Source organism: Dipodomys merriami, unplaced genomic scaffold (genome assembly GCF_024711535.1).
Source record: "Dipodomys merriami isolate MVZ:Mamm:240054 unplaced genomic scaffold, mDipMer1.0.p SCAF_24, whole genome shotgun sequence".
Classification (NCBI taxonomy): Eukaryota; Metazoa; Chordata; class Mammalia; order Rodentia; family Heteromyidae; genus Dipodomys; species Dipodomys merriami.
The window spans coordinates 13,934,434-13,950,124 of NW_027203826.1; positions in this window are offsets into that span (position 1 = coordinate 13,934,434).

Consider the following 15,691-nt stretch of genomic DNA (forward strand, 5'->3'; position numbering starts at 1 on the left):
CCCCATCTCCTCCATAAGTTATACTGACATCAAATATATTGAAAGCGGGGGTTATACTGTGGGGGAGGGACATACAAAGCAACAAAGAAATAATCTTATAAATGCGTTAGAAACACATGCATGAAAGAAAAAAAAAAACATTAAAATACCTATCTAAGGATTCATTTTCCTAACATCACATTATCTGACTTTTTCTGCTTGACTCATACATATACTAGATGTTGCAAATAAGGGAAACCATGGGACCTGTGTTTCTTTGTGCCTGGCTTACTTCACTTAATATAATTTTTTCCAAGTTTTTCCATTTCCTAGCAAAAATAAAAATTTTTAAATAAAAATATTGTATAAAATTGCTGACAGATTATAGGTAGAAGGTAAGATGAGCATACAAAATATCTCATTATATATGTGCAAGTATTCCAAATTAAAAAAAATCCAAAACCCAAAACATTTCTGGTCCCAAGCATTTCAGAAGGCGTGCTCAGCTTCCTCTGTGAAATTAGGGGTAGTTATGTCAACTGTAAAGGTAACTACTATCACCTTACTGAAGTTTCAGTGTAGGATCTGGGTACGAGTGTGGTTGAGTTGGAGAAGAGACCAAGTGCACAGCTTTGATACATTTCCCAAGTCAAAGGTTGGGTCCTCGGAGGATAATTCTTATGTAGACCTCGAGGCCTTTCGTGGAGACGGGAAACAGCTTACATCTTCCACCTTTAAATTACTCCAAAAGCTTAGGCAGATGGACCAGGCAGGCTTCTTTCCCTTGCCAGACCGGGAACAACAACAACAACAACAGCAAAATCTCATTTCATTTTTGGCTTTGGGTAAATAAAGAGGCTGGGTACTGGTGGGATCAATGCTTATGATCCCAAACTAATCAGGAGGTTGAGATTGAAAGATTGGCATTTGAAGCCAGCATGGCCAGGAAAGTCTATGACATTTTTAATACATTTTTTATTATAAAAATACTGTACAGAGTTACATGAGTAAGGTAATGAATACATTTTCTATCAAACATTGTTACCTCCTTTGTTTCCCCCCTACCATCCCTTCCCTCCCACCTCCACAACTACAGTCCCACCTCCCCTCTCCCCTCCCCCCCTCCCCCCTTCCCATCCAAAATTGTAAAGTTTGTTTTTCAACATAGTGTCTTGTACATCCCATTGTTACAATGGATCAACCTGTATCCCTATTTAAGCATTTTGTTTTTCCTTTCCCCTCCCCAGATTAGAGAAGTGTATATACAAGATGCAGGGCACCGACATCAAATACAGTGAAAACAGGGGTTATACCGTGGGGAGGAACATGCAAAGAAACAAAAAAATCACATGGTACATTATCAATACATTAGGAACAATAACAAGAAAGAAAAAAAAAACTTGTGTTCCTATCGTGGGGTTCATTTCACTTAACATCATCTTATCTGGTCATCTATGACATTCTTATCTCAAGTTTACTGCCGAAATAGCCAGAAGTGGAGATGGAGCTCAAGTAGTAAGAGTGCTAGCCTTGAGTAAAAAAGCTAAGGGACAGGGCCTAAGCCCCAAGTTCAAACACCAGTATAGGCACAAACAGCAATTGAGAAGCACTGGCTAAATTAGGAATTTACCTCTGTACCAGGAAAATATAGCTTAAATATAGTTTTTCTTTCTTGTTATTGTTTCTAATATATTTATAAGATGATTTCTTTGTTGCTTTGTATGTCCCTCCCCCACGGTATAACCCCTGCTTTCACTGTATTTGATGTTAGTATAATTTGGGGAGGGGAAGGGAAAAAACAAATTGTTTAAATAGGGATACAGGTGGACCCATTTGCAACAATGAGATGTGCAAGAGGCTATGTTAAAAAACAAACTTCACAACTTTTTTTTTTTGGAGGGGTAGATGGGAAGGGATGGGAAGGAGAAACGAAGGAGGCAACAATGCTTGATAAGAAATGTACTCATTTCCTTGCTCATGTAATTGTAACCCCTCTGTACAGTATTTTCACAATAAAAAAAAAGAAACTGTGGAGTATGATAAATATATCCCAACGGGAAATGGGATTATCCATACTGGGTATTAGACATGGGCAAACAGTAACTGAAGCAAAGTGAATAAAAGTGTGTTTATTGACATGTAAAGAATTTACCCAGGATTTGGGTCTAATATTTTTGTCCAGAAAGACAGATATGTGTTGAAGTGTAGGATATAAACCTGATTTACAGCTCTTGCACTAGTGAAATTTTTTAGCAAGGACACCTGCCTAAAGGTAAATTGTACGTTTTTGGAGGGGGATAATTTGAAATTCAGACATGACAATGTCCTAGAAAGGAAATGAAAATGCTAGACTTGTGTTTACCTAATATTGAAAAGGGTCAGAAGGCTCAAGAATGTGGAGTGTTGGGATGGACTTGCATATAAACCTCCAAACCTCAGAAATCCTGGATGGTGTTACCAAGGCAACCAAGAACACAGTGGAGAGAGAAGGAAGGGACTGGAAAATGTGAGTGTACGAAATCTTCTGTGTACAAGATTGAGCACAGGACCCTACTTCCTCTGTAGTAGTGGCTGTGATGGAGTTCTGGAAAGTCAGAGGTAATTTCCGGAAGTGAAGTAAACTCATCTATGAGGTACATATTTCTAAAAGCAGTTTTTAATTCAAAGGGCTTGCCAATTCTCTTATGCCTCTTTATACATAATCATGTTGGCTGTGCATAATAAACAACTCATTATTGAATTTTCCTTATTTTCCATTCCTTGCACCTTTTTGTTTTTGGTGGTGCTGGTATTTGAATTCAGGACCTTAAACTTGCTAGACAGGCACTCTGCCATTGGAGCCATGACTCAACTTATTGTCCTGTCCTTATATCCTTTCCCCCATTTTTGCTACCAATTGCTTTGTCTTGGATGTTTCCTACAATGCTAACATCTTTGTGTCATTCCTGATCTTGGAAAATATTTCAATATTTCATAATTAAATATGATACTTTCATTTTTGTTTTTTTAATAGATAGCTTTAAGGAAGAATTCTTCCTTTCCTAGTTTGCTAGGAGATTTTCTTCTTATCAAAATTATTATTAGTGGATATTATCAAAGTTATCACTTAACTTTTACTTCTGTTTTAATGTAGTGAATAAGATTGTTTTATGAATATTAAAATATCCCTACATTGATATGATAAACCCAAGATGTTTGTGTTGTGTTTTTGTTTTCAATCACTCAAATTTATTTGCCTATTTTGTGATTGCTCAGCTTGCTCAATCTCTACTTGATCCACTCTTCTAGCCCAACTTTTTGGTAGTTATTTTGGAGATAGAGTCTTATCAACTTTTATGCCCAGGCTGGCTTCAAACCATGTATTTTTTTTTAATATTAGCCTTGGAAATATCTAGGATTGCAAGCATGAGCCACTGGCGTTTAAGCAAAGGTTTATTGTTGATACTGCGATTTTGAAATCGGGTCTAGAGCCTACTCAGTGTGCTTGCTCAGCATGGCTCATTATTATTCCAGTCCAGGGCCTTTATCAAAAAATTAATAGTTTTTCACTGTACTCTTTTGTTTACATAACTTCTGAATAGAAGTCAGATAATATCCTTTTGTTAGAGTGTGAGTCTTTTGGAATTAATGTAGTATACCACCTTTTATTACTGTTTTCATGACAGATAATTTTCACTCTTTAATTTTAAGTCTTTTCATTTATCTTTTTCAAGATTGACCTTGAACTCTTATTTCTTTTGTCTCAACCTCCTGAGTCCTGAAATTAGAATTACAGCTGTGTGGGACCACTCCTGGCTATGAAAATACTTTTACTTATTTCTTTGCCCAGTTTATTTTTCAGTGTTTTGTGCTTACATTTAAGTGTTCTATATATAAATTTTAAAACACATCTATTAATTCTTTTCACAAGTAGCCTATAGCTCAGCTACTTTGTTTTTAATCCAGTCATGTGGGAGAATGTCTGGCTTCTGAGTCATATAAGGCTCATAAAGTTATTTGATATATGCCAGGACAGACACGTATGTTTCTCATTGGCTGTCGACTTATATTGATCATGTTTTATGGCCTCTGAATAATTTCATACAGCTCCAGTGGCCTTTGGCAGAGAAAAGGTTCTCCATCCTGATTTATGTTAGTTAATAAACTAATGTTTTAATGAAATATTTTATTGTTCATTTTCTCTTGTATTATGTTGATATATATCCATTATTGTACTATTCTGTGAGTGGTGTCTCGAGATAACAATATTTGACTTATTATATTTCAAGAAAAATAACTTTAAGCACTTATCTTCAATGAGGTAATTTGAAAAAATTTTAACTCCATGTAATCCCCTCCCCACATTTTGTTACTTTGTCATGGATTTAAATCTCATAAAATATAGTTTTTCTTTTAATCATGAGAACCTATTTACTTTTCCCATTACCTCTCTCTAGTATTTCTCATTCCATGCCTTGTTTGTATCTTTTCTAACAAGTTCTTTATTTTCTTTGAAAATATCCTCATTTAAAACATTTCAGTACTATGACTGGCTATAGAATTCTCAGTTAGCAGCTATTTTCTTTTAGCATCTTAAAGATACCATTTCTTTTTATTGCATGACTTCCATTGTTCTGCTGAGATTTAGTTATCACTTCAACTTGTCATCTTCTCTGGCAAAATTTAAGTTTTTTTCTTGTATCTTTGTTATTATATGCTTATGTCTTATTTGACTTGTTCAGTTCATGACTTACCATACTTCTTCCATATAATTTTCCTTTTCTCAGTAGAACATCTACTAACACTTCTTGAGAATCCATTCTAGTGGTGATCAATTTACTCATTTTTTTTTTTTAGCTGAGAAAGCCATTATTTCTCCTTCATTTTAGAAAGATAATGTTCCTGGCACAGAATTCTAGGTTGATGGCTGATCTGTAGGTCAACCTCTTTCATTAGTTTTGGAAATTACTAACATGTGTTTTTCCATTTAGCACTTCTAATATTTTCTTATCTGCACATTAGCACCTACCACTGGAACTCACAAACACATTTTGTTATTTTCTGAGCTTCATAGTGTGTGTGTGTGTGTGTGTGTGTGTGTGTGTGTGTGTGTGTGTGTGTGTGTGTACTAGGCTTGAACTCAGGGCCTTGTGATATTGCTTGGCTTTAACAATCACAGCTGATGTTCTACCAGTTGAGCCATACCTCCACCTCCAGTGCTGGTTAGCTGGAGATAAGAATCTATTAGATTTATCTGCTAAGGCTGGCTTTGAACTATAAGCCTCCGTGCTCCCTAATTGAATGTTTTGCTGACATGTTTTCCAGCTTAGTATTTCATTTTCTTTTGTGTCAGTACCTCTGTTAGCTATTTGTGGTGGCATGTGTCCATAATCCTAACACTCAGGAGATTGAGGTAGAGGACAGTGTGTTTGAAGCAAGCTTGAGCTATGTAGTGAAACCTTATCTACAAAAGCCCAGGACTGAGGCTCGGGGCAGAGTGCTTGCCTAGCACTCCTTTCTGTCACTACAAGGGGCAGGAATGGGGGGCGGAAATCTCTGTTAATGCATCTGTTTAGTGTCTTAATTTCATTTGTTACATTTTTTTCTGAATTTACATTTTAAAATAAATTACAAAAAAATTACAAAAAAAAATTACAGTTCTCTTTGCTTTATCGTCTCCTACCTGCTAAACTAGGTATTTGTTAACTTACTATCTTAATTGTCCTTTGAATCTGTTTATTATTATTATATTTTGGTTTTTGTTTTTCATCTTGATGGCTTACATGCATGTGTCCCTGTGTCTTGGAATTTTTTTAAATTTAAAGGTAGACATTGTACACACACACACACACACACACACACACACACACACACACACACACACACACACACACAAGCTATATCTCTGCAGCAAGCTATTCTATCCTATTTGGCAACAGAAATCAATTATTCCATTATTTTGAATGAAAAATGTCAAGCTAGGAGGCCTTTCAAGAAGGTTTATATACCAGACACAGTGACTCATGCCTGTAGTCCCAGCTATGTGAGGCAGATGATTGAGATCTCAGGCCCTAGGCAAAAGCGTGAGGTTCTGTTTGGGAAATGATTAAAACAAATGGCTCAAGTTGGTAGAGGGCCTGCATAACAAGTACAAGGTCCTGAGTTCAACCCCAGGGCTGCTGAAATAGAAAGAAAAATAACAAATAAACAAATGAAAAATCCTACTTTTCCTAAAGACAGAGATAATTTAACTTGAATGGGAATATTGAAGTAGTTGACTTAAAAGAAGAAAAGAATAGTAATTCCAGATTCCAAAAAAACTAGACACAATATAGAATTGATACTAAATTATTGTTGGGCTAACATTCAATGTAATAACATGGCATTTATAGCTCCTATAATGGTTTCATTCTTTTTGCTTAAAACCCTTAAAACAGTAATATTGTTCTTACAGTTACTTATTATTATTTTTGTATTATTTCTGTGTAAGGTGTTATATGCTCTCTCCATGAGAGATTTATATATTGTATACAGAGAGAGAGAAACACAGAGACAGAGGGAGAGAAAGAACTTTCAAACTTGATGTTACCTTCCTAAGAAATGTCTCCTATGGAAGCCAGCCAGTCCATAAGAAACCAGAGTCTGGCTCAGTGGTTTGTTTCTCCGGCTCAATCCAGCATCTTCTGATTCATTCCCCTCCCTTTTGGCTCACCAGTCCTGAGGATAGAACTCAGGGCCTGGACTCCATCCCTGAGTCCCTTTGTTCTCAAGACCAGCACTCTACCACTGAAGCCACAGCACCATTTTCCACTTTTTTCTGAATAATTAATTGGAGAGAAGAGCCTCACTGACTTTCCTGCCCAGGCTGGCTTTGAACCTGTGATCCTCAGATGCCAGTCTCCAACAGAAACACACACACACACAACAACAACAACAACAACAACAACAACCTGGGTCAGCTCTAAAGGAGAGATAGAGAGGGAGGCCATGGTGATTTGAGGGGAGTCAGGAGACTGTGGCAAAATGGTGGCTGAGGTTGTGCCTGCGGTGGGGGGGAATCTAAATAGAGTTAGAGTGAGGAGGGAGGGTCACAGGGAGTGGGAGAGTTAAAAGAGCGTTAGGAGATCATGGCCCAGGCCTGGCATGTCCAGGAACCTATTGGTTCAAATCCCTGACTCTTCCTATAGATCAGGCATTCATGTTCTGGGGGTGGGCCTTCCCTTCCCTAGGGACTCAGACACACCCATCACCTGGGAATGGGACTTCCTTTCCTCTAGGCATTCAGGCATACCCATCACCTGGTGATAGGTCTGTATCAGCATCTAAGCCAAGATGGCCCAAGTTAGACCCAATTCCTTATCTTCTACCTTGTTGCCAAAATGTTCACTGAATGTAAGAGAAAGACCAATACAGAAAACATAAAAATTATCCTCCAAATATGGTATGTTGGGTTGATAGAATTCCTACAAAATCCCAGAAATTTGTGTGTGTGTGCATGTGTACACGGACTGGTCACTATGTATGTTAAGTATGACCTGTATCACTAAACAACATACCAAGATAGTATTTTCTTAAACACAGAAGGATGATCCTAAAATATTTATGCAACAAATATAGCTAAGTTAATTAACGTAGCTAAATTAAATTAAAATAGTTAAATTAATTAAAAGAGAATCATGGGTCTGTCCGATAACAGCTACAGTGATCAGGACATCTGGTGTTAGCAAAGACATGGACATGTGGCCCCATGAATGGAACAGAATGTAGAGCTCAGACACAGACCCACTCAAATGTACCCTGGTGCCTTGAGGGTGTCTCACAGTGGCAATTTTACAAAAAAGCAGTAATAATGGCTGGGTGTGGGAGTGCACACTTCAAATTACAGCCCTTGGAGGCTGAGGAAGAAGGCCTCCAAGTTGGAGGTCAGCCCTGGCTACATAGCAAGACCTCATCATCACAAAAACTAAAACAGTAATAATCACTGTTGAAATTCATACGATTGCTTGAGACTAAATCTAGGCTCATAATAAAATGATCAGGCAGAAAATCCTAAGGACCTGATACTACCAAATCCTCTTGGTGGATAGTAGTAGAATGTTACTTCAGAGAAGTGACAAGTATCCAGCTAGAAATGCACAGTGAGAGATTTCAGTGTGATTTCCTGTTTCTTCACAGCTACCTCTTCCTGCAGTGTTTGTCTTATCAAGATGTTTTGTTACAGTTTACATAATTGTCTCCTGAAGGCCGGTGTGTTAAAGACTTGGTTGCTATGGAAGTGTGCAGTCTTTAAGAGGTGGGACCTAATAAAGAGGCAGTTAGGTCACTGAGAACATGTCCTGAAGGAGATACTAGTCCAAGCCCTTTCCTGTATCTTTCACACCCTCTGATACATCCTCCCAATATGATTTACTACCTTGCTACAGGCCCCAAAACTAAAGGCCAACTAGCCTTTGGCTGACACCTACAAACCTACCTATCTTTCTTTTTATCTCTAGTATTTTTGTTACAGTAATAGAAAGCTGACTAACCTACAATGTAAAGGAAAAAAAAAGGATGTAAAATTTTGTAATGATGGAATTTCCACTACTCTTTAGCTTATATAAATTTCTTTCATGAATATAACAGGCCTGGCTCTGCTCTGCTCATGATAATTTATGTTTGTGGTTACATAGAACAGCAGGAAATGTATTTGATGCTTTGTATGATATGCAATCTGACTTTTCCTAGGTGGAAAGATGTAAGTTTATTGTCCCTGTTACTTTTTATATTCATTCCAGCTGTTGAATAAATGAAGACATTTTGCCTAATTTCTTCGCCCCCCCCCAAAAAAAAGAAATACGTCTAAGGGATTGGAACAATTCTTAGCTTGAGGATAATGTCTCATTGTTGAGATGTTGAAAAAGAATGTTTGAGAAAAGAAGGTCCAGTTGTTAAGTTGTTGGAGTCTATGAGTCAATGAAAGAAAAAGTCACTATGACTGAGAGGTGTCTATGGAGTGCTTATCATATAAAGGCATTTTACCGTAAACAATGTGCTAGGGTTTGAAGCTGTGCCCCACAATGGCCTTCCCATTTAAGACTGGGTCAGGAGCCAATGTCCCTATATGGAAGTGGAAAAGCCTTTGGGGGGTGATCTTCAGCAAGAGGAAGTTAGTTCGTTGCTGAACAGTAGGAGCTTAAAGTTACTGAGAAGCAGTCTTCTTATCAGCTATAATATGGTGTGTCAAATGCATAATTTTCACAACTTTACTAATTATGTGATAATCATTTTGGGGGAAATTTGAAGAGAAAAAATACCCATTCCTATTCCAAGAAAAACAAATTACTCAACATTCTCCTTTGAGAACAAGTTGTTAAATAAGCTTCCTACAACTATACACCAGGATGAATAATACAGTTGTTCAGTTCTTTTGATAAAACTTAATAACTTATTTTGGAACATTTTTCAGACCATGTATATCAATTGATTCTTTTTGTTTGTTTGTTTTTTGGTCAGTCATGGGGCTTGAACTCTGGGCTTGGGCGCTATCCCTCAGCTCTTCCGCTCAAGGCGAGCGTTCTACAGCTTGAGCCACAGCACCACTTCTGGTTTTCTAGTAGTTTATTGGAGATAAGAGTCTCACAGACTTTCCTGCCAGGCTGGCTTTGAACCTTGATTCTCAGAGATCTCAGCCTCTTGAGTACTAGGATTACAGGCATGAGCCACCAGCGCCTGGCTTATCAATTGATTCTTAATGAGTATTTTTTTTCTTTTCCATTTCTTCACTTTCCTCCTTCACCTTTTCCTCCTCATTCTCATCTTTCCTTAATAGTCCATTATCCTACGAACACTAAAGCAACCGTTCTACCACTAAGCTACATCCCTAGCCACTTTTTAGTTTATTTTGAGACAAAGTCTTCCTCTTAAAGCCATGATAGTTTTGAACTCTCCATCTTCCTGCGTTAGCCTGCAAATATTGGATTACAGGTGTGCATCCTCCCTTCCAATTTGTAGATCTTAATTTATACCAGTCATTTTCCTTGGAAGACAATGACTTAGGTGGAGAACTATAGCTTAGCTACAGAAAGAAATGGTTCCCAGGTATGTCTTGGTACAGAAAATCAAGTGTGATCTAAGAACTCTGAGGGACAGAAGCTTTCAAAGGACCTCACTCTCACATGATTTCTTGGGTAAATGTCAGTGGTTGATTATCATTTCCCAACTATGGTGGTAATGGAAATGTAAGTTCCAGCCTTTGAGGGATTTTGTTTCCAGGATAAAGACTTCCTCCTCTATGCACTTGGAGTGATGAAATGGTACATCTGCATTCATGCCAAACCACTTCCCAATGCCAGGGGGGCATTAATCAACCAAGAACACTGAAGGGCTTTGTAGACCACTAAATGGCTCTGACTGTCATTGATAAGACATTAGAGAAATGGACAGCGCAGTGTCATTACAACATAATTAAATCCAAGTCATTAGTAAGGCATGGAGACCATGCCTTTTAGACAAGTTTTTCATCTAAAAGCTTGCTGCTGTCTCTTTAAATCTGCCCCTGGGAGCACCTAATGCTGTCCATCTGTCCAGTTGCTCTCATCTGTTTAATGTGGCTTGTCCTGAATGGTGTATTATCATTATTTTTGGTGACAGAGACAGGTATCCCTTGGGTATAATGATATATTAGGGATTTGGGAGACAGCTAACCACGGAACTCTGTTTATATGTATTTAATGTCTTTCTCCTAAGGAGACCAAAGAATTTAACAAATGATGCTGTGTATTATCTGTGCTTTATCAGTATCACCACAAAGCATTTTTAGAAAATAAATTACGAAGCCTTTTTAAAATAAATTATGTTTTTATTATCTTCAAGTAGTTGTACTAAGTAGTTGCCATTCAACAAATGAATTTATGAGTATAATGCATCTTGATTGGTGTTACCTCCCAAACTCCTTTTTAAAAACAAAAAAGCAACCCCCCCACAAAAAAAAAACCATCAAGGCCTTACTACGTAGCCTAGGCAGCCTCTATCTTACAAGTCTTCTACTCTGCTTTCAAGTGCTGGTATGAAAGACATGTGTCACTACATTTGGTTACTGAATTGCTTTTGACAGTAGTACTAATTGATATTTGTCATTTCTATTTTACCATGCTCTCCAGTCTTTTTTTAAAGTTGTTTTAGAGATCAACACTTACTTTCAGGTACTACTAATCAACAAATTTGGAAAAGAAAGGAACTAACCCCTACAGAGGTTAATACCATATACCATACAATATGATCAAAGGTATTATCATTTTTTTAAATAATTTTTTTTTCTTGGGTCTGGTCATGGGGCCTGAATTCTGGGCCTGGGCCCTGTCCCTCAACTTTTCAGCTCAAGGTTAGCGCTCTCCCACTTGAGCCACAGCGCCACTTCCAGCTTTTTTCTTATGTGGTGCTGAGGAATCGAACCCAGGGCCTTGAGCATGCAAGGCAAGCGCTCTACCACTGAGCCACCTTCCTAGCCCTATGATCAAAGGTATTATCATGTTTAATACTATGGTAGTTCTTCAAGGTAGGTTTTATTATCTTTACTTATTTTAAATGAGGACACTGGGAGGCCAATAAGATTGAAGCCAGGTTGCTCTCACCTGTTGAGATCTGAGACCTGATCTAACTTCCTCTTCTACACTCAATGTTGCACACTTGAAAGAAAAAGGCTACATTCTGATATTAGAAAAGTGAATCAGGTTTCCCTGGCCTAAGAGGATCCAGATCCTCATGGGTCATATATTTGCTTTGCTATTATACCAAAGTGCATGGTTTTCCCTATAAGTTCTTAGGACACAATTCTATTACCTTTCTTAGAAGCTATCTTGTGTTTCTTAATAACTTTCCCTTTTCTAGGACAGAGGTTATCATACCCCACTACCTCATAGGCCTTTTGTCAGAAGAGACTGATCATGACAGAAGTCTGCGCTGTAAACTGGCATTACCAGTTTCATTGTGGATGGTATTTCTAGGCCACTTAACTCTTTACAAATGAAATCAGGCACCAGAATGCTCATTAGAGGTGAAGCTGTTCTCTCTACAGCTCTGTAAGTCCAGGCAGACCAACCCTTTCCATTGCCCACCATTACTCCAAGCCTATGAAATAGTGCACGGATTATATTGGCTTTATTTCCAGTGAAATTTGCAATGCATCTTATATGCTCTATAGTTTGTTAACTCATCAGAGATTCTCTTGAGCAAAATATCAGCTCCTTTTGTTGTTAAGACTTGGAGATCGTCTGAGTCTATGGCCTGGCTTTTCTGTACACAGTGGAATCCCAATCTACTGAGTAGATCAAATATTCTTTTATGTTGTCATTTGTGAATTGATAATATTTTGTTTTTTTTTTTTCCTTATTTTGGCAGTACTGGAGGTTTAAACTCAGAGCTTTGAATTTGCTAGCAACGGCTCTACTACTTGAGCCACAGCTCAAGTAGTACTTTTGCCCTACTTTGTTCTTCAGACAGGATCTCACACTTTGTTCAAGGTCTCTGGGATCTCCACCTCCCTAACGTAGCCTCTGGAGTACTTGGATTGATAGGCAAGTGACATCACACCCAGCCCACTGATGGTATTCAAATCCGTAGAACTGGTTGAATGATCCTCCATCTGCTTGGGCTGTGCTCATTCAGAAACTCATCAGGAATAATGTAGCAGTTTAATAAACAAAGGATTGAACAATTGAGAAAATATATGTGGAGAAAGTGCTTTGGGAGTCAACAGGAACTCTTAGGGGTAGCTTCAAAGGTCTCTCTCTGCTTGCAGTGGATCAGTAGATAAACTTGGTCCTCTTCTGAAAGATTTCCTAGCATTAATATTATGTAATAGCCTAGAATAAATTTGTACCTGCTCATCTCATGTTTCTATAGGACTTGGAACTGTGTATTCATTCAGTGGGTCCAATTTGCTACATATTACATAAAAGTTTCAGAAGGAAGGCCAGGCTCAAGCCAGGATACATTTTATCACCTGCATTTTATGACTGCTCTTACCCCAGGAAAACCTTATCTCCTATGTATCATATACAAATTCCTGGAATGTCACAATCTTCACATGATTGTTAGTCTAATCACTGATGGCATTCCTTGCACTGACCTCTCCAATATGCTCAGTGATTTTTCAGTACACAGTGACCCATTTAACTGAACAAAAAGCAAAGCAAAAGCTGTTTTGCTAGTGAAGAAATACACAGATGTTGAATGTAAGGGCTAACGTGTTTGGGGGAGGCCAATGCCGTTTGTGTAGCAGCTCAAAAGGCCAATGGTTTCATGGCGTTGGCCTACTGTTGAGTGAGGATGGCTCCCACATAGTTGTAGGTTAGTCTGAGGACCTTGAAACAAACTTGAAAACATTTTTTTCCCAAATACCTACATATTTAGCGGCTTTATTAAATGTATATAAAATTGATTTCATATGTTGAAGCATTATCCCCAGAATTATTTATAAGCTAAAAACAAGTTCTCAGAATCTGCTCTGAGATTTTAAGAAGAATTAGAAAAAAAGCACACTATGTTAAGTAGATTAAAGTCTGATAGATTTGTGCATATAGGAAGAATTTAATTCAGGTTGCTGAGCTTTTCACCATAGATGTCTCCAAAGTGATTCAATCAATCACAACTTTATCTCTTACTGGTGACTTCTTTTTATTTTATTTTATTTATTATTTTTTTTTTGCCAGTCCTGGGGCTTGAACTCAGGGCCTGGTCACCATCCCTGAGCTTCATTTGCTCAAGTCTAGTGCTCTACCACTTGAACCACAGCATCACTTCTGGCCTTTTCTGTTTATGTGGTATGGAGGAATCAAACCCAGGGCTTCATGTGTTCTAAGCAAGCACTCTACCACTAAGCCACATTCCCAGCCCTAATAGTGACTTCTGATAGCTATTCAAGGTTGATAGACATAATTAACTAATTTAGGAACAGATTTCTAAGTATTTTCTATAAATCATAGAAGTATATTGGATAGTTTATGCAAACATTTTGGTTTCTTCAGTTCCTTCAATATTTTATCCTTTGGCTTACAACAGCCTCTTCGGATTTCTCAGCCTTGTCATTCACAGCTTAATTCTACATTACCACCATTTTGAACAGCCTTAATAGTGTTTGTTTTAAAGACTTCCTGTGTTGATCTGAGATCTCTGTCCCTAAATTTAAATCGATTCTCTGGGGCTTGAAAGATTATGTTGGAGTCATGGCTGTTTCCTTTTCTTTCTTTCTTTCTTTCTTTCTTTCTTTCTTTCTTTCTTTCTTTCTTTCTTTCTTTCTTTCTTTCTTTCTTTCTTTCTTTCTTTCTTTCTTTCTTTCTTTCTTTCTTTTGCTAGTCCTGAAGCTTGAATTCAGGGCCTGGTGCTCCATATGTTTATTTGTTTGTTTTCTGATCAAGGCTAGTGCCTTACCACTTGAGCCACAACTCCACTTCTGGCTTTTTGGTAGTTAGTTGGACATAAGAGTCTAACAGACTTTCTTGCCCAACTGGCTTTGAATCATGATCCTCAGATGTTAGCCTTTTGAGTAGCTAGGATCCCCAAGTGTGAGCCACCAGTGTGAGCATCCAATATTGAAAATCTTTTTCTCATAGACTTCCACTCACCAGAGTGGCATGCAGGACCTTCATATTTTTATTACCATGGTCAAGGGTCACTGAGTCCTTCCTGCAGGAATATACATATTGTCTCTGTGTCTTGCTTGGACAGGCCTAGGTGTCTGTAGACAATGCAGGTACAGTAAGTGGTGAAGACAGTCAACCTCAGAGAGGGGGAAGTAGAATATAAATGAAGGATTCCTTCTGGAAAATTGTGTCATTGACACTGAACATTCAGGACATTCTAAATGTGTCTTCACAGAATAGTGCTATGATAAGACATTTACTGGCTCTGTATTTCCCCGTAACTATCATTTTACTCAGTTTGATATTACATTATCTTTGTGGGGAACAAATGTGTTCTTTTGAGTTTACTTATAAAAACGAAGCATGTTTTCATTTGAATTTATGAGCAATCCTATTTTGTCCATTCTGCATTTTGGGTTAAACCAAAGTTTTTCCATTTTTTTAGGTACATCTGGCAGCTGTAACAAGAATATTCAAACTGGGGAATTTATAAACAACACATATTTGTTTTGGAGGCTTGGGTATCTAAAATCAAGGTGTTTGCAGACAGTGTTTGAATAGATTTGGTGTTTTATAGGTGGTAAGCTTTGCACTCAAAGTTCCCATGGCAGAAAGGGTGGACCAATTCTCTTAGGTGTCTTTAACTGAGGTAGGGTTTTTATTTGTAGCCCAGGCTGGACTCAAACTTCCTATGCTCTTGCCTTAGCCTCCTGAGTTTTGGGATTACACATGCAGTTCATCTCGTTCTATTTATAAGATCTTTGCCTTCATGACCTAATCATTGTCAAAGGTCTTCTCCCAAAATACCATTTCTTTAAAGGTCAATGTTAATATGTGAATTCTGAGGGGACATAGACACCATTATACAAATTTAAGCATGAAACCTAATATTTATCTTTCCTAGCCTTCATCTTACTTGGTTCATTCCACATCTCCATGGGTTCCCACATGGTTATCTGGAGCATAATCCAAGCCTTGTAGCTGTGTGCCATTTCTAGGTGATGGTTGGATTACTCCCTTACTTCATTCTCTGTGCCCAGGCCTCGCTAGGAAGTGGAAATTCTGAAGGTAAAACTGAGTCTTTTCCTTGAAATCCCCATTTCTGTGTGTCC